Below are 20,981 nucleotides of genomic sequence, written 5' to 3'. Positions count from 1 at the left end.
ATGGTATAAGCATTTTCCATGTTATTGTATAATTTTGGTAAGCATCACCTTTACTGTAACTGTAATGGTTCATTAAGTATGTGCCATAATTCATTCAACTATCTCATAATTGATAGATAGATTCTGGTTTTTTTCTACTATAAGTTTTCTGCAATATTTGTATTTATCTTCTATAATGGCAGATATGACAAGTCACAGCAGTTATCCCCTCTAACCTTAATATTCATTTCACATTTGCAGACATTTTTCAGATGCATACCCACACGTAATGCCAACAACGGCTGTCTTTGTAAAAGCCGCTGTGGGTAGCAGAAGATGTACACTCGTAAAGGGTTTTGTTTGGTCTTTATTTATCTACTTATCCTGTTAACAAGAAAAGTAGTTATTAAGCACCCTGAGTTTATAAATGAGAAACCACTCAATTTAGCCAGGACATGAGAGATCTGAGGGCAGGGAGAGGCGACGACGGTCTTTAAATATTTGAAGGTGAAAGAACTGGGGAGACTTGATCTGTGGCCTCAGGTGGAGGCGGGTTTCAGCTGAGTGAACTTCTGCCAAGTGGCCCCGAGGTGGCCCCCTAGTGGCTGTGATCTGGAACAGGCTGGGACCTGTCAGGGCCTGGCAGGGACTGAGGGAACTCAGGTGGCTCCACAAGGCTGGGCTCCCTGAGATCTTTTCCAGCCCTGAGGGGCGGTAACTGTTAGAAGTTACACAAAATGACTTTTTTCCTTTTGTAAAACAGAAAATAATCAATTACCATAAATTTTAATTGTTTAAAGTGAAAATGTGAATGTTTTTTTAATGATGGTGTGCATTGTGCATGCAGTATATTTCAGGATTGTTTTATCTTATTTTTAAGTATTTATTTATTTATTTATTGAGAGAGAGAGAAGGGCAGAGAGAGAGAGGGAGAGAAAGAGAAACCCAGGCAGGCTCTGCCCCATTAGTGCAGTGCCAGATGTGGGGCTCGACCTCATGAACTGTGAAATCATGATCTGAGCAGAAGTTGGATGCTTAACTGACTGAGCCAACCAGGCACCCCTGTTTTATTTTATTTTATTAATGTTTATTTATTTATTTGGAGAGAGAGAGAGAGATAGAGTATGAGCAGAGAGAGGGCGGACAGAGAGAGAATCCCAACCTCAGCACAGAGTCCCATGCAGAGCTGATCTCAAGAACCATGAGATCATGACCTGAGCTGAAATCAAGAGTCAGCCACTTAACCAACTGAGCCACCCAGGCGCCCCTCGGGCATTGTTTTAAATGCTAGAGATAGGAGTGAGCAAAATAGACAAAACTTTGTACCTTAAAATACCTTCAAAATGTTTCTGCATGTATTTTCTTATTTGACCTCATGATGATTGGGTGAAGTGAGCCGAGCAAGGATTCTCCCCACTATGCACAAGGAAGCTAGGGCTCAGAGAGGGTCAGTGACTTGCCCAGAAACACATGTGGGAGAAAAATGAAAACTGGCCCTATGAGCTCCTGCCCCAGTGCTCCAAGCACTGCCCCGTCACTGCCAGCGGAGAGGAACTCGTGCTCCTGTATTCCCACCACAGACTTCGAGGGTGGGCAACACATCCCCAATTCCCTAAAATCACTGCATTTTTAATGTAGCAAAGAGATTAAACCTTGGAAGCAGTGCTCATTACAAGCCTAATGTACTTTAATTTCTAAGCTATGAGGTTCACAAAGACTGATGTTGTATCTTGCTCATTTCTAAAACTCCATGCCTGACACATAGCATGTGCTTTATCAGTGTTTGTTAATGGATAACCACAACTCATAAGTATCAAATGCTATTCTTTTTTTTTTTTTTTAGGTTTGTTTGTTTATTTATTTAAGTAATCTCTGCACCCAAGATGGGGCTAGAACTCACAACCCAGAGAACAAGAGCTGTATGCTCCTTTAAGTGAGCTAGTCAGGTGCCCCCTCAAATGCTATTTTTACGTTGCGTTTTTAAAGTATGCTCTTCTTGGGGCTCCTCGGTGGCTCAGTCAGTTAGGCGTCAGACTTTTGATATTGGCTCAGGTCATGATCTCACAGTTTGTGGGATTGAGCCCTGCATCCAGGCCCTATGCTGGCAGAGCGGAACCTGCTTGGGATTCTCTCACTCTCCCTCTCTGTCCCTCTCCCGCTTGTTCTCTCTTGCTCTCTCTCAAAATAAACATTAAAAAATTACAAAAAATAAAGTATGCTCTTCTTGTGAAATTATAGTACCTCAGAAATGGAAAGTTGTTACATTTCACATGACTTTAAAGAAACTAGAAGGCTAGGATAAGGATCCGTGTATCGATTATAGAAATGCTTGGTTGAGACGTGGGTGGGACTGATGCCTTGGAGAAACAGGGGTCTGCCTTAATCTTCATTTTAAAGCATTGGTTGGTTATTTTGAGCATTGGTTGGTTAAAGCATGATTTTTAGTGCATTTAAGTATGTGCTGTTTAATTAAATTCTGGCCTTTGGTTTTCCAGTACTTTAACTAAATTCTTCATTATAATCACTGGGTTGTATTTACCCAGAAGTAGAATCATCTTGTGCCATCACAGGCATTCTCTACCCTTGGAAGCTAAGAAAAGTAAACACATCTTTCCATGGCAGGTTTCTAGTAGCTCTCTGTTTAAAGGGAGAAGTTAATGAAAAGGTAGCACCATGCTCCCTTTTCAAGTCCTCATTAATTGAAGACAAAGCCATATTAGACCTAAAGTAGAAAAGGATAAGCACACATATATACACATAAATAACAAAAATATGGCATATACATTTATAAATATACATACAGGCACACCTCACAGATATTGCAAGTACTGTTCCAGACCACTGTAATAAAGCAAATATCGCAATAAAGTGAGTCAGATGAATTTTTTTGTTTCCCAAAGCACATAAAAATGATATTTACACTATATAAGAGTCTATTAAGTGTGCTATAGCATTATGTCTAAAAAATAATGTACATACATTGATTTAAAAAAATGCCTTATTCCTGAAAATGGCTAACCATCACCTGAGCTTTCAGCAACCTAACCATTTCGCTGGTGGAGGGGCTTGCCTCAGCGTTGGTGGCTGTGGACTTATCAGCATGGTGGTTGCTGAAGGTGGGGGTGGCTGTGGCAATTTCTTAAAGTAAGACAATGAAGCTTGCCGCAGTGACTGACTCTTCCTTTCACAAACCATTTCTCTACAGCATGCGATGTTGTCTGATAGCATTTTGCCCATAGTACAACGTCTTCCAAATTGGAGTTGATCCTCTAAAACCCTGCTGCTGCTTTATCAATGACGTTTATTTTATATTCTAAATCCTTTGTTGTCTTTTCAACAATCTCCACAGCGTCTTCACCAGGAGGAGATTCCATCTCAATAAACCACTTTCTTTGCTCATTCATGAGAAGCAGCTCCTCATCCATTTGAATTTGATCATGAGATTACAGCAATTCGGTCACATGTTCAGGCTCCACGCTTAATTCTAGTTCTCTTGCTGTTCCCACCACAGTTACTTCCTCCACTGGTGTCTTGATCCCCTCAAAGTCATCCCTGAGGGTTGGAATCAATTTCTTCCAAACTCCTGTTAATCCTGTTGGTAATTTGACCTCTTACAACAAATCATGAATATTTTTAATGACATCCAGAATGGTGGATATTTTCCAGAAGATTTTCACTTGTCTTTGCCTAGATCCACCAGAGGAACCACTATCCATGGCAACTATAACTTTATGAAATGTATTTCTTAAATAAGATGACTTGAAAGTCAAAATTACTCCTTGATTTGTGGGCTGCAGAATGGATACTCTATTAGCAGGCTTGGAAACATGAATCTTGTCATACATCTCCATCAGAACTCTTGGGTGGCCAGGTACATTGTCAATGAGCAGTAATGTTTGGAAAGGAATCTTTACTTTGAGCAGTAGGTCTCAACAGTGAGCTTGAAATACTCAGTATTGTGCTGTCATCCAGGCTTTGTTGTTCCATTTATAGAGCACAGGCAGAGTAAATTTAGCATAATTCTTAAGGACCCTAGAATTTTTCAGAATTGACTTTAACTTGAAATCACCAGTTGCATTAGCCCCTAACAAGAGAATCAGCCTGTCTTTTGAAACTTTGAAGCCAGGTATTGACTTCTCTTCTCTAGCTATTAAAGGGCTAGATGGCATTTTCTTCCGATAGAAGACTATTTAATATACACTGAAAATCTGTTGTTTAGTGTAGCCACCTTCATTAATTATCTTAGATCTTTGGGATAACTTGCTGCAGCTTCTACATCAGCACCTGTTTCTTCACCTTCAACTTTGATGTTATGGAGACGGGTTCTTTCCTTATACCTCATGAACCAACCTCTGCTAGTTTCAGACTTTTCTTCTGCAGCTTCCTCACCTCTCTCAACTTTCATAGAGCTGAAGAGAGTTAGGGCCTTGCTCTGGATTGGGCTTTGGGTCAAGGGAATGTTGTGGCTGGTTTCGTCTCCTATCCAGACCACCAAAATGTTCTCCATATCAGCAGTAAGGCTGTTTTGCTTTAATATCATTGGTGTGTTCACTGAAAAAGGACTTTTAATTTCCTTCAAAAACTTTTCCTTTGCATTTAAAACTCGGCCAACTCATACACGAGGCCTTGCTTTTGGCCTAATTTGACTTCTGACATGCCTTCTCACTAAGCATAATTACTTCTAGCTTTTAATTGAAAGTGAAGAAGACTTGCAACTCTTAGAGGCCACTGTAGAATTATTAACATTTAAATATTGTTGAAATTTCAAGAAATAGGGAGGCCCAAAGAGAGGGAGAGAGATGGCTGGTGAGCAGTCAGAACACATACAACAGTCACTGATTAAGCTTGCCATCTTACCTGGGCATGGTTTGTGGTGGCCCAAAATAATTACAAGAGCAATATCAAATATCACTGATCACAGATCACCATAACAAATGTAATAAGAATGAAAAAGTTTTATATATTGTAAGAAATTTTAAAATGTGACGTAGAGACACAAAGTGAGCAAATGCCATTGGAAACATTGTACTCATAGATGCTCCACGCAGGGTTTCCACAAACCTTCCATTTGTACAACATACATCTGGGAAGTGAAATAAAGTGAAGCATAATAAAATGAATATGAGAGAGGGGGGATATTCAGTGGTAGGGAAAGGGCATCAGGTGAAAATAATTTAAAATTCACATCTATCTATGTAGATGGGAAAATCCACAAATGTTCAGTCCTGAAGACAGCTCTAAACTCATGGCTGTCTGTGCCCTGGCCAAAGAATTGTTCACTCTTGTTCATTTGTGGAGGAAAAAATTTAAATCAATTACTGAAATGAGGTTGTTTGATGGGATCCAAGCTATCGAGGAGAGTCACTGTAACAATCAATGAGAACAGGGGTCAGGGTTAAAGAGACCTCAGTTCAAATTTCTGATCTGCGCCAACTTGTTCTGTGTCTGTTTCCTCATCTGCAAAGTATGGATAAACACTGTCTCCAGGACTGTTGCAACTAGAATGAGGTCACTTATGTGAAGAGCTTACAATGGAGTCCGTCACAGAGTAAATGCTCATCAGAGAGCAGTAGCCATTGTTCTCGGTTATGCATGATACAGCAGTCACATGGCCACAGTCTCTACCTTGTAGAGAAAAGATGAGATTTTGAATCTGGACTTTTGAGTTTCAGTCCAAAAGTAGATGAGTTCAAGCCCCGCATCAGGCTCTGCCCGCACAGTACACAGCCTGTGTGGGATTCTCTCTCTCCCTCTCTCTCTGCCCCTCCCCAACTTGTGCTCTCTCTTAAAAAAAAAAAAAAAAAAAGAACAAAATCTTGCTATTTGCCACAAGATGGTTAGCTTATGCTCAGTGAAATAAGTCACTTACAGAAAGACAAATACAATATGATTTCATTCATGTGTGGAATTTAAGAATCAAAACAGATAGACGTAGGGAGAAAAAGAGAAAGACAAACCATAAAACAAACTCCTTTTTTTTTTAATGTTTATTTTATTTTTGAGAGAGAGTGCGATCAGGGGAGGGTCAGAGAGGGAGGAATAGAGAGGATCCCAAGCAGCCTCTGAACTGTCAGCTCAGGGCCCAACATGGGGCTCAGTCTCAGGAACCATGAGATCATGACCTGAGCTGGAGTAAGAGTCGGACACTTAACTGACAGAGCCACCCAGTTGCCCCCAGGCTCTTGACTATAAAGAACAAATTGAGGGTTGCTGGAGGGGAGGTGGGAGGATAGGTTAAATAGGTGATGGATATTAAGGAGGGCACTTGTGATGAGCACCAGGTATTGTATGTAAGTGATGAATCACTAAATTCTGCATCTGAAACCAATATTGCACCATATGTTAACTAGCTGGAATTTAAATAAAAACTTAAGTAAAAAGGAAAAGTTTTCACTATCTGCTTTTTTGGTAGGTCTCATAACATGGCTCTTTCCTTTGATAAGAAGAGTGGACTCCGTGATGTTAGCTTTCATCTTGGATTCCCCAGAGCATTGCTCCCCCAGGCTTTCCAAGTAAGCAGCCACTTTATGTCTGGGACAGGATTAACAGCAGGTCTGTAATCCATTCTCCATAGGGTTATCCCCAGGAAATAAAGAAGGTGACATGGTCTAATTTTATAAAGATGCTAATGACAGGTTTTATGCCAGGTAAAATAATTGAATTGCTAGGGGAAGAGTCTCCCTAAAAAAACTTTTAGCACGGGTACAAGGCTACCTGTATTGCTTCTGGTAAACAAAGTTGGCATCTGTGAATTTGGGGGGCAGAGTTCTCTGAAAATTCATGCAAGCTACATAACCAGCTGAGTATAAAATGGAGAGTTTTCAAGACTTAAATGGGCTACTTCTGGGTAAGTGATTTGACCAGCACACATCCTATAGAGACCTCATATATTCAGAATCAATCCAGTACTTTGAAAAAGGGCTTAGGAACCTTCACTGACAGTCCTAAACTGGCCTATGCTTATGCTATGCCTTTTGATTACTTGTCTCCTTGAAATTATTAATAAAATTTGACCCTAGGTAAGATCTATGATTTGTGTGAGTCTGATGTGATAGTCCCATTTTTGTGATCAGCCAGGAATACAGTAAAGAAAGAGAAAGGGGTGAGCTCAAATTTCAAGTAGCAGGCATCAGGATGTGGAGTGAAAGATATGCCTTCTTGGGAGGCTCCATAAACGGAACACAAGTGTTCATTTTGACTCGCCTTTGAGATTGGCCATGTGTAAGGACCTGGGACTTGGTCTTGAAAGAGATAGTTTAGGTGAAATTAAGAGGAAAAAGGATGGAATTTAGAAACCCAAGTGGAGATATCATTCCCATCCAACAGATTTCTCTCAAATTCAAAATAAAGGGCTTTCATTATAAACTGTTCTTTGACTGAATTAGCTAAGCTCATAACATCAAAGCAGGGATGGTCACGCCAAACACTGTTAAATCTCGCCAGGTGGATGGAATATTTGAATCAATGTAGTCAATCAAGAGGACAACGGTGTCAAGTATGGATACCAGTATTTTCCAGGTAGGAGTATGGATCATTGAGTTCCTGGGCACATATCCCTCCATCTTGCCTCCAGCTCTGCCTCTCGACAACCCTACCACATCAGGTCATATAGTCCACCTTTGTCCCTGGACTTCCCAATCATTTTGACTTTCTTTTTTTAATTTTTTTTAAACATTTTTTTTTCAACGTTTATTTATTTTTGGGACAGAGAGAGACAGAGCATGAACGGGGGAGGGGCAGAGAGAGAGGGAGACACAGAATCGGAAACAGGCTCCAGGCCCTGAGCCATCAGCCCAGAGCCTGACGCGGGGCTCGAACTCACGGACCGCGAGATCGTGACCTGGCTGAAGTCGGACGCTTAACCGACTACGCCACCCAGGCGCCCCATCAATCATTTTGACTTTCTATCCATATCTTCTTATTTTCATTTTCATCCCTCTGGGCTCAACCTTGGTAAGATACCGGCTTGTTTAAAAAACAATAACAACAACAAAGTTCACAAGTACTTCTTTCTCATGACGGAGGGAGAATTACTTTCCTTCAGTCCTCCTGAAAGGATTCTGCTGTACAACTTAAGTGAATCATAAAGCAGTATGTCTACTGATTAAATCCAGAATATCAATGCTCCTGTGATTGCTTTGGTCACCTTAGAAACTCTGGAGTGTGGATGAGAACCTGAGCTGTCATTTCACTGCCAGAACCAGGTGAAATCATTTGGCTCAAGACAAACTAAACAAGGTATGTCTTTATTTTATTTTATTTATTTTAATTTTTTTTAACGTTTATTTATTTTTTTGGGACAGAGAGAGACAGAGCATGAACGGGGGAGGGGCAGAGAGAGAGGGAGACACAGAATCAGAAACAGGCTCCAGGCTCTGAGCCATCAGCCTAGAGCCCGACGCGGGGCTCGAACTCACGGACCGCGAGATCGTGACCTGGCTGAAGCCGGACGTTTAACCGACTGCGCCACCCAGGCGCCCCAACAAGGTATGTCTTTAAACGGGCAATTACATTGTTTGAAAACCAGGTCTCTCCTCCAGCTTCCGAGGAAAACTCAGGGTGTAGTGCTGATTAGAGAGCAGAAGTTCTGCCAATTTCTAGTGGATGTTTCCCAAGATTGTGGAAGCAGAATGAAAACTGAGTTATCAAAGAACAATTGACTGTGGGCTCCATATCAGATATCTCATTGGGCAAGTGCCGTTTAATTCTACACCAGATGCAAGGTTTAAATTGATAACTCAAGTAGATATCGCAAGGAAATATCATGGATATATGCATACTCTAAAGAAGACATGAAATATAGAATATTTGCAACAGAACAAGAAACTTCAGAGGCTAATATACATGGCAATATCCTTATCTTCCTCCCTGCCAAGACAATTGTTTATATTTAACATTTATATATCATTTACTATAATGAGTACTTTATAAGATTTATAAAGATTAACTCATTTCATCCCCATGACAGCCATATGAAGTAGCATAGGTATTGTTACCATCATTCCAGATGAGGAAACTGAGAAAGAAAGGAATCAAATAACTTGTTCAAGGTCACATAGCTTGCCTAATTCAAATCTAGAGTCTGCTCCAGAATCTACGTTCTTATCCACTCTGCTTTGCTGCCTTTTTGAATATGTTAAACACAAAATTTGAAAGCATTTAATTATTCTCTATCTTTTTAAAAAAATTTTTTTAATGTTTATTTATTTTTGAGACAGAGAGAGACAGAGCATGAATGGGGGAAGGTCAACGAGAGAGGAACACACAGAATCCGAAGCAGGCTCCAGGCTCTGAGCTGTCAGCACAGAGCCCGACACGGGGCTCCAACTCACAGACCGTGAGATCATGACCTGAGCCGAAGTTGGACGCTTAACCGACTGAGCCACCCAGGCGCCCCAAATTATTCTCTATCTTAAAATATTCCTTTACCTAAGAAAATACATGCATGGAAACCTTGGCACGTGGGCTGGGGAACCTCCAGCAGAAAGTGAGCAGAGATCACTCACAAAATAGTAGACAAAGTGAGCAACTGCTGCTTTGATTCAACCATCCTGCCAAAGCCTGGAAATTTCCCTCTTGTCTCAGTTCTGCCTTCATCATTTGGGTCTGAGTGGAGGGTCTTAAATTTGTTTTCCTGTTCTCTGTTATATGTCCAGGCTTCCAAATTAGTATTGCCTATAGATGCCAGATAACCTTCCCAAGACTGTTTATTCATTCCATAAACTCTTTCCATATGCCAAACCTGTTCTTGGCATAAAAAAAATAATTGAAAGCATCTTCTAGGTGAGTGGAAATATAAAATGTGACTGGAAATACAAAAAAATGGGAATAGGAAAACTCAGAAGTTAATGCAAGTTAATCCAGTATGTATCAGACAGACTAAATATCAGTGATTCATCCCACTTTACTGAGCACCAGTCTTGGCTACTATGACAATATGAAGAAAAACAAACATTGTTAGTTGCCTTTACATTCCTGGCTCTGTAGTAGGTCCTGGGACATATTAGTGGACCAAATAAACTCAGTTCCTGCTTCACAAAACATACAAGTTTTGGAGAAGGCTGACAATAAAAAGGTAATTATAAGTGCAAGTGTAAATTATAGAAAACTTTAAATTACGTTTCTAGGGTTGACTTTGTTAAATGCTGAGATTCCTTGATCTGGCTTCCTTGATCCTGAGGGCTCCTTATCTAGACTGACAATTCCTCATTTTAGATATTGAACATTAAGTAATTACATTTAATTTCCAGAGTTGGTATTGCTGGGTAGAGGGAGGGATTGAATGGTTACCCAGGCAGTGTTATGGGGGAGCACATTGGGGGTGTTCTCAATGGGGAGAGATTATTTGTGCCTCAGGTCCCGAGGAACAGGTCAGCAAGAGCCAGAGCATACTGGATGGGAGCAAACCCTCCCTTACAAGCCAACTGACAAAGATTCAGTGCATAAACTGTAATTGAAACAGATTTTAACTCATAACTATAAAAAGACTTTTAAATTTATACCCAACGGAACTAGAAAAAGAACAACAAACAGAGCTCAAGGTTAGTAGAAAGAAGGAAATAGTAAATATCAGAGAAGAAATAAATAAAATAGAGGCTAAAAAAACAAAAGAAAAGATCATGATATAAGGAGCTGTTTCTTTGAAAAGATAAACAAAATTGAACTTTTAGCTGGAAAAAGAGAGAGGGCACAAATAAATAAAATCAGAAATGAAAGAGGAGAATAATTGACACCAAAGAAATACAAAACATTATAAAGAAATTCTATGAGAAATTAATTATATGCCAACAAATTAGATGACCTCGAAGAAATGGATAAATTTCTAGAAACATACAATCTTCCAAAACTGAATCAGGAAGAAATAAAAAACCTGAATAGACTAATTACTAGTAACAAAATTGAATCAGTGATTTAAAAACTCCCAACAAACAAAAGTTCAGGACCAAATGACATCAGGGGTAAATTATACCCAAAAGTTAAAGAAGAGTTAATACCTAACTCTTCAAACTATTCAAAAAAAAAAAAAAAATGAGGAGGAAAAGCTTCCAAATACATTCTAGGACACCATCATTACCCTGATATCGAAAGCAGACATAGACTCAAAAAAAAGAAAACTACTGGCCAATATCCCTGATGAACATAGATGCAAAAATCCTCAACAAAATAATATCAAACTACATTTAACAATACATTAGAAGGATCATTCACACAATCAACTGGGATTTATTCTGGGGATTCAAGAATTATTTAATATTTGCAAATCAATCAATGTGATACATTGTATCAACAAGAATAAAAATCATATGATCATCTCAATAGATGCAGAAAAAGCATCTGTCAAGGTACAATATGCATTCTGATAAAAACTCTCAACACAGTGGGTTTAGAGGAAACATTCCTCAACATAATAAAGGCCATATGTGAAAAACTCACAGCTAACATCATACTTAATGGTGAAAAACTGAGAGCTTTTCCCCTAAGATCAGAAACAAAAAAAGGATGTCTGCTCTCACAACTTTTATTCAACATAGTACTGGAACTCCTGGCCACAGTGGCCAGACAAGAAAAGAAATCAAAGTCATTTGAATTGGTAAGGAAGAAGTAAAACTGTCACTATATGCAGATGACATGATGCTACAAATAGAAAACCTTAAAGACTCCACCAAAAAACTATAAGAACTGATACATGAATTCAATAAGGTTGCAGGATACAAAATTAATACACAGAAATTGGTTTCATTTCTATACACTGATAACAAAGTAGCAGAAAGAAAAATTAAGGAATTAATCCCATTTACAATTATGCCAGAAAGAATAAAATATCTAGGAATAAACCGAACCAAAGAGGTGAAAGGCTTATACTCTAAGAACTATAAAACACTGACTGAAAAAAATGAAGATGGGGCGCCTGGGTGGCGCAGTCGGTTAAGCGTCCGGCTTCAGCCAGGTCACGATCTCGCGGTCCGTTGAGTTCGAGCCCCGCGTCAGGCTCTGGGCTGATGGCTCGGAGCCTGGAGCCTGTTTCCGATTCTGTGTCTCCCTCTCTCTCTGCCCCTCCCCCATTCATGCTCTGTCTCTCTCTGTCCCAAAAATAAATAAAAAACGTTGAAAAAAAATTTTTTTTTAAAAAAAAGAAAAAAATGAAGATGACACAAATAAATAGAAAGATATTCCATGTTAATGGTTTGGAAGAATTAATATTGTTAAAATGTCCACACTATCCAAAAGGAAACTACAGATTCAGTGCAATCTTTATCAAAACACCAACAATATTCTTTAGAGAACTAGAACAAATAATACTAAAATTTATGAACCAACAAGGATCCTAACTTGCTAACACAATCTTGAGAAAGAAGAACAAAGCTAGAGGAATCAAAATCCCAAATTTCAAGACTTACCACAAAACTACAGCGATCAAAACATCATGGTACTGGCACAACAACAGACACACAGCTCAATAGAACAGAATAGAGATCCCAGAAATAGACCCATGCTTATATGGCCAATTAATCTATGACAAAGGAGGCAAAAATATACAATAGGAAAAGACAGTCTTTCAATAAATTGTACTGGCAAAACTGGACAACCAAATGCAAAAGGATGAAACGGGAAAACTTTCTCATACCACACACAGAAATAAATTCAACATGGATTAAAAACTTAAATGTGAGACCTGAAACCATAAAACTGCTTGAAGAAAACACAGGCAGTAATATCTTGACATTGGCCATAGGAACAATTTTCTAGATATGTCTCCTGAGGCAAGGGAAACAAAAGTAAAATTAAACTATTGGAACTATACCAAAGGAAACCGTCAACCAAACAAAAAGGCAATCTACTGAATGACAGAAAATATTTGCAAATGATATATCTGGTAAGAGGCTAATTCCAAAATACATAAAAATTTCTACAACCCAAAACCAAAAAAAAAAATCCCAAACAATCCAGTTTAAAAATGGACAGAGTACTTAAGTAGACATTTTTCTAAAGAAAGCATACAGATGGCCAACAGACACATGACAAGATGCTCAACATCACTAATCATTAGGAAAATGCAAATCAAAACTACAGTGAAATATCACCTTGTACATGTCAGAATGGCTAAAATAGAAAAAATAAGAAATGGCAAATACTGGTGAAGATGTGGGGAAAAAAGGAACCCTCATGCACTGTTGGCGGGAATATAAGTTTGTACAGCCTCTATAGAAAACAATATGAAGGTTCCTCAAAAAATTAAAAATAGAACTACTATATGACCCAATAATTCCACTGCTGACTACTTACCCAAAGAAAACAAAAGCACTAATTTGAAAAGATTTATAAACACCCATTTATTGCAGCATTATTTACAATAGCTAAAGTATGAAAGCAACCCAAGTGTCCATCAATAGATGAATGGATAAAGAAGATGTGGTATACATACACACACACACACACACACACACATACACACACACACACACACACACACACACACACACACGAATTGAAATGTCATAAAAAGGGATGAGATTTTGCCATTTATGATTATGTGGATGGACTTAGAGGGTATTATGTTAAGTGAATTAAGTATACAGAGAAAGACAGATACCATATGATTTCACTTATATGTAGAATCTTTTAAAAAAACTAAATGAATATACAAACAAATAAAAAGCAAAAACAGACTCAGAAATACAGAGAACACACTGGTGGTTGCCAGAGTTGGGGTGTAGAAGGGAATGGGAAAATAGGTGAAGAGGAGTGGGAGATACAGGCTTCCACTTATGGAATGAATAAGTCACAAGAATAAAAGATACAGCAAAGTGAATATAGTCAATGGTACTATAATAGTGCTGTATGGTGACAGATGGTAGCCACACTTGTGGTGAGCATAGAATAATGCATAGACTTGTCAAATTGCTATGTGGTACATCTGAAACTAATGTAACATTATTTGTCAACTATACTTCAATTAAAAAAATAATAAGACAAAGACTTAGTAATAAGTGCCCTGAACAAAAGGCAGAAATTAATTCAATAGAAATATTGAGGACAAGAGCCACAGGGACACACACAAGAATCTAGGGGTGCTTGGGAGGCTCAGTCAGTTAAGCGTCTGACTCTTGGTTGTGGCTAAGGTCATGGTCTGAAGGTTTGTGGGATCAAGCCTTGCATGAGGCTTGCAATGAGAGTGCAAGGATTGGGATTCTCTCTCTTTCTCTCCCTTTCTCTCTCTCTCTCTCTCTCTCTCTCTCTCTCTCTCTCTCTCTCGATTTCTAAGTTTCTTCAATAAAGCCTTAGGAAAAAAAAAAAGAACTTAAAAGGTTCTACAGCTAAGACAACTTCCTTTAAATTATCACTATTCTCTTAAGAATGAGAAGTCGTGGGGCAAGTGGGTGGCTCAATCAGTTAAGCCTCCCACTTGGGCTCAGGTCATGATCCTGTGGTTCACAAGTTTGAGCCCCATGACAGGCTTTGCACTGAAAGTTCAGAGCCTGGAGCCTGCTTCTGATTCTGTGTCTCCCTCTCTCTCTGCTCCTCCCCCAACTCACACTCTGTCTGTCTCTCAATAAATAAACATTAAAAATTTTAGAAAGAAAAGAGTGAGAAGTGGCAGTTCAAACTAGAATCCACTTTATAGTCTTGGCAGATTGTGTTATTCAAGTATAATCAGCCTACATGTTCTTTTTAGAACGGACTGTCATTTCTTTCTACAATCTTCATAAATTTCTGTAAGCATTCCTAGAGAAGGAGGGCTCTTCCTAACCAGAATAAAACAAATTAGATAAGCAAATCCTCTTCTTTACCAGAGCTGTGTTCTCTGTTCTTAGTTTCATCCAGCTTCAAGTAGCAAGTGTTTTGAAGAAACAATCTCATCAAGCAAACATCTTTCTCTTTACTATAAACTCCATTATCTCCTCTTAGAAGAGCACCTTGGCTCCAAGCAAAATGGTGAGAGCTACAGCCTAAGTATTGCTTACGCTAGGCAAAGGCCCCAAAGGCCTTTTGAAAGACTTCATTCCTTTAACGGCTTATACGTACTGCAATATGTATAAGTTTGTGAAGTAAATGATAATAACCACAAAACAATTTCCAGAGCTGTGCTCCAAAAGTAAAGGTCTGAGATGCCTCCTCAGGCGAGTAGAGTAAGGCTGGACAACCCAGCACTAAAAGGCAATGGAGTATACAAAAAAACAAAGAAAGAAACAAGGCCCCAGTCTTCATGCTGATGGAGCTGGCAGATATATTTTCTTTATAGGCCAACTTTCCCCCCACCTTCCCTAATGTCCTTAATAATGTCTGGCTAAATTATTGTTGTTGTATGACCCGGGAATTCTGGGAATTCAAAATAAATCTAGGCAATGTGTTTGTAAATGGGATTAGTATGAGAGTACAGAACCTTGAAAGAAAAGGCAGTATGTGCTCAGAAATTGTTTTGATGTCATTTTTATTTGAGACTAGAGAGTCAAAGAAGAAATATTAGGGAAAAAAACATCTATTCTAATGGGGACATGGAGGCTTTAATTCAGTGTGTAGAAAAGAAAAACGGGAAAGGAAAACATGTTCAACATTTCCTTTTTAACCCCAGTGGATACACAGATAAGGATTGGGGAGGCAACACCTAAAGCCATGAATTAATTACATAGTCTTCGACTAGTATAGGGTTTGGGATTCAGAAGACCACGCAGTTTATAGACCTCCAACTAAAGGGCTCTCCCAATATCACCCAATGTGAAGGTGCCATCAAATTCCCCTGCAGCTACAACACTAGCACTTTTATATCCAGCAGAAAAGTACATTTATGAGCTCACACTTGTGTTTATGAGCCTGACCCTTCCTAAGCAAGCCAGTGCATCACCCTAGGGCTCCACGTGTCTCTTTATAACTGAATCTGAGGCCTTTTGAACAAAAAGAAAGGAAAAAAATTCAATCATGATTTTTGATGCTGTGATTCAAAGTGCTAGTGTATGCTTTGAGAGAGCTGTAAGAACATATTCACAAGCGTATATCTGGGTAGCAACAGAACAAAAACATTTTATAACAAATTATAAAAACTTGAAAAAAAAGTTCTCCTCAGGTAAAATCCAGCTCCTGTCACTGTTCAAGATGATCTTGCTTATCCTAGGCCACACACTTTGAAATGCCCAGGTAATACAAATTATTTCCTCCTAGCCAATTAGTAGCTGTGTTAAACCCAAATAATAGCAAGTGACCCTAGAGTCTGGGAAAGTTCAAAGTCCACTGTCTCATTTCCTGATGCCCTGAAATACAGGTTCCCAGCACTGTGGCTCTTTGAATGGACAAAGGAAAATTGCCATAGTTTTACTCTTGTACTTTCATCCTTTTGCACAATTTTAAAGACTTTACCATGCAAATCACAACAAAGAAAGGAAAATCTGCCCATGGTTCTAAATGATTTTTTGAAAATGTCATTTTTTGTTTCTAAAGACAAAAATGTTATCATAGCTTCATGTATATTTGTGCTCCCTTTCTAAGACCAGAAAAGTATGAGTTTAGTGAAGAAAATCAGGACAAAAGCAGAAATAAACAACCTATTTAAAATAAGCCAGGAGCCACAAAAAAAAAAAAAAAAAAAAAAAAAAAGATACCCAGGAATAAACTTAACCAAACTCTGAAAACTATAAAACACTGATGAAAGAAATTGAAGATGACACAAAGAAATGGAAAGATATTCCATGCTCATGGACTGAAAGAACAAATATTGTTAAGATGTCTATACTACCCAAAGGAATCTACACATTTAATGCAATCCCTATCAAAATACCAACAGAATTTTTGACAGAACTAGAATAAAAATCCTAAAATTGTATGGAACCACAAAAGACCTCGAATAGCCAAAGCAATCCTGAAAAAGAAATACAAAGCTGGAGGCATCATAGTTCTATACTTCAAATTATATTACAAAGCTGTAGTAATCAAAACAGATGGTACGGATACAAAAATAGACACATAGATCAATAGAATGGAATAGAAAACCCAGAAATGAACTCACAATTATATGGGCAATTAATCTTCAGTAAAGCAGGAAAGAATAAACAATGGGAAAATGACAATGTCTTCAACAAATGGTTTTGGGAAAACTGGACAGCCACATGCAGAAGAATGAAACTGGACCACTTCCTTACATTATACACAAAAATAAATTCAAAACGGATTAAAGACCAAGATGTGAGACCTAAAACCATAAAAATCCCAGTAGAGAACACTGGCAGTAACCTCTTTGACATTTGCTGTAGCATTTTTTCTTTTCTAGATACGTCTCCTGAGGCAAGGGAAACAAAAGCAAAAATAAACTATTGGGACTCTGTCAAAATAAAAAGCTTCCGCACAGCAAAGGAAACAATTAACAAAACTAAAAGGTAGTCGATGGAATGGGAAAAGATATTTGCAAATGACATATCCAATAAAGGATTAGTATCCAAAATATATAATGAACCTATAAAACTCAACACCCAAAAACTAAATAATCCAATTAAAAAAATGGGCAGAAGACATGAATAGACATTTCTCCAAAGAAGACATACAGATGGCCAACCGACACGTGAAAAGAAGTTCATCATCACTTACCATCAGGGAAATGCAAGTCAAAACTACAATGAGATAACATCTCACACTTGTCAGAATGGCCAAAATCAACAACACAAGAAACAAGTTGTGTGAGTTGTTGGTGAGGATGTGGAGAAAAAGGAACCCTCATGCATTATTGGTGGGAATTCAAACTGGTGCAGCTACTGGGGAAAACAATATGGAGTTTTCTCAAAAAGTTAAAAATAGAACTACTGCACAACCCAGCAATTGCACTACTGGGTTATTTACCCCCAAAATTCAAAAACCCTAATTCAAAGGGCTACATGCGCCCCTATGTTTATAGCAGCATTATTTACAATAGCCAAGATATGGATGCAGACCAAGTGTCCATCAATTGACAAATGGATAAAGAAGGTGTGGTATAAAAATATAATGGACTATTATTCAGCCATAAAAAAAGAATGAAATCTTGCCATTTGTAATGATGTGGTTGGAGCTAGAGTATATTGTGGTAAGTGAAATAAGTCAGTCAGAGAAAGACATATACCATATGATTTCACTCATATGTGGAATTTAAGAAACACAACAAGTGAGCAAAAGGAAAGAGAGAGAAAGAGACAGAGAGATGGAGAAAGAGAGAAACCAAGAAACAGACTATTAACTATAGGGAACTGATGGTTGCCAGAGGGGGAGTTGGGGGGAGGGATGGATGCAATAGGTGATGGCGATTAAGGAAGGCACTTGTGATGAGCACCAGGTATTGTACGAAAGTGTTGAAATGCTGTATTGTACACCTGAAACTAATATTACACTGTATGTTAACTAACTAGAATTGAAATAAAAACTTCAAAAAGAAACAATAAAATAAGCCAGAGCCCTACTTAAATTTTGTTTGGCTTTCTAGAAAATTATTTTCTCCATTTTCTCTTTCTTTTGGAGAAAGGAAGCCTGTTAGCAGGGAGAGTATGAATTTTATCAAGGGTGTGATAAGCTTCCTTCTCTATGTAAAATCATAATCCAACCCACAATGTCTTGTCGCAGTAAGCACCTACATGACCCACATATTGGGGTCACCTGTTTCTACTGGTGAATCTTTACTTGTATTTTTATTTCACAATCTTTTCTAAGTGAAGTTTAAAGCATCACTGATAGCATGGTGTGGCTCTAAGAAATGAAGAAATGAGTGGTGAGATTATAGAAAACAGGAAGAGATTATTTATGATCATATTAATCCTTGAGGTTATATCCACTGGTCTCCTTAGTATGGTCAGCATCTAAGTTTCCTAGGGCTGCTGCAGCAAAGTTCCACAAACTCTGTGGCTTAGAACAACATAAATATATTCTCTCACAGTTCTGGAAGCTAGAAGTCAGAAATCAAGGGACCGGCAAGTTTGGTCCCTTCTGGAGGCTCTGAAGGAGAGTCTGTCTTGTGCCTCCCTCCTAGCCTCTGGGGGTTGCCAATATCTTATTATTCCTTGGCTTGCAGATGCATTGCTGTAATATCTACCTCCATCATCACACGGTGTTCCTCTCTACCTATCTCTCTGTTTTCTCTTCTTATAAGAATGCTAGTCATATTGAATAAGGGGCCCTCCCTACTTCATCTTAATTTATATTTTAATTACATCTGCAAAGACCCTTTTCCCAAATAAGGTCACAGTTACAGGTACCAAGGAAAATGACCTCAACGTATCTTTGTGTTGACACTATTCAACTCACAACAGTCAGAATTTTTTTTTTCTTTCTGATTTTAACAAAAGTGATTGAAAGCCAAGAAACCATCTTGTGTAACCATATTGTGGTCCTATCCACCACTAAAATGTACACCTTTGGCTTAACCTATGAGATTTGAATGTTAGCAAGTTATATGTTATACAGAAGGCCATAATTAGCAACTAGCTTTTAAAAGAAATCCATCAGGGGCATCTGGGTGGCTCAGTAGGTTAAGCATCCAACTCTTGATTTTGGCTCAGGTCATGATCTCATGATCTTTAGTCGAGCCCCATATAGGGCTCTGTGCTGGCCACAAATCCTGCTTAAGATTCTATCTCTCCCTCTCCTTCTGCCCCTCCCCTGCTTGCATGCACATGTGCACACTCTCTCCCTCAAAATAAAATAAAATAAAATAAAATAAAATAAATAAATAAATAAGAAATCTGTTAGGCCAGTACCCTTTGGCCTCATTAAAACAACCCATTTGAGTTGCTACATTTGGGCAAGCTCTAGAAATATCCTATTTGAAGTTGGTGTCTAGCATCCAGACTTGCCATGTATGATAAGAGACCAAAATTTAGAGTGTTGGAGTTTATGGAACCCACATATTGGATGACTAACTGGGGGTTACAAAACTGGATACCCACTTTGGAAGTTTCCTCCATGACCTACAAAAATTGTGCTGTTTCCAGTGAAATTCCAGGACAAGATTGCTTGGGAAGTAATTTTTCTGGTTTCAAAATAGTAATAGGAGAATTGCTTTAGCAGTGGTTCCACTGAAATTGGCTCCACTGGGTGTTAGTCCCTCCATTCTTGAAGGGATCCTGGCCAGGAGCCTCTTACCGTGGACATTTGAGTTAGGACAACCCAACCTCTTAATTTAGCAGGCCAATCAGACAACTTTGAGAAAAAGGCAGAATAGAGAGAAATCATCAAGCTGTTGTGCCTGAGTCCTCCAGCTTTACCAATTGGAATTAAATACCATGAAATCAGCGACTAAACTGTAGTAATTATATATTGTAACAACTACAGTAATTTCTTTTTTTTATATTTTTAAAAAATCTTTATTTATTTTTGAGAGAAACAGACAGCGTGTGAGCAGGGGAGGAGCAGAGAGAGAGGGAGACACAAAATCTGAAGCAGGCTCCAGGCTCTGAGCTGTCAGCACAGAGCCTGACACGGGGCTCAAACTCACGAACTGTGAGATCATGACCTGAGCCGAAGTCGGACACTCAACCGACTGAGCCACCCAGGTGCCCCTCTTTTATGTCCATATTTCCCCCAACATTTTACAATGAAAATTTTCAAGTATACAGTAAAGTTGAAATAATTTTATAGTGAACATCACCTAGATTCTATCATTAACATTTCACTATACTTGCTTTTTCATATAGGTATCCATTGGTCCACCCTCTGTCCACTTATCAATCTGTCCTATTTTTATGCATTTTAAAGTAAATTACAGACATCAGTACATACCCCTTAAGTACTTCAGCATGCATATTATTAACTAGAGATTTCTACAGTTTCTAAAGTTGTGGAATAGGCCACATACAGTACTATGAGATATTTATGGAGGAATGCATAGCACATCCATGAGGATATATTTCATTTCATAAGTGTCCAAGTAGCATATTCCTTTCCTGAGCATTTCAGTAAAATTTAGAATACAAGATAAGCATGGCTATAGAGCTTAGATTAATATATTTTATTTAAAAAATATAAAAAATTCATTAAACCATCTTATCCACAACTAT

At 38.5% G+C, this 20,981-nt stretch overlaps 1 pseudogene; it reads right to left on the bottom strand.

The window, feature by feature from the left end:
* Window positions 1-423: 423 nt before the first annotated feature.
* LOC121030059 (tigger transposable element-derived protein 1-like) overlaps window positions 424-20,981 on the bottom strand; it is a 70,974-nt pseudogene continuing 50,416 nt past the window's right edge.

Source organism: Herpailurus yagouaroundi, unplaced genomic scaffold (genome assembly GCF_014898765.1).
Source record: "Herpailurus yagouaroundi ecotype Mexico unplaced genomic scaffold, PumYag 139, whole genome shotgun sequence".
NCBI lineage: Eukaryota > Metazoa > Chordata > Mammalia > Carnivora > Felidae > Herpailurus > Herpailurus yagouaroundi.
Note: the sequence above shows the minus strand (reverse complement) of the source record. Positions and strands in the feature narration are given on the sequence as shown.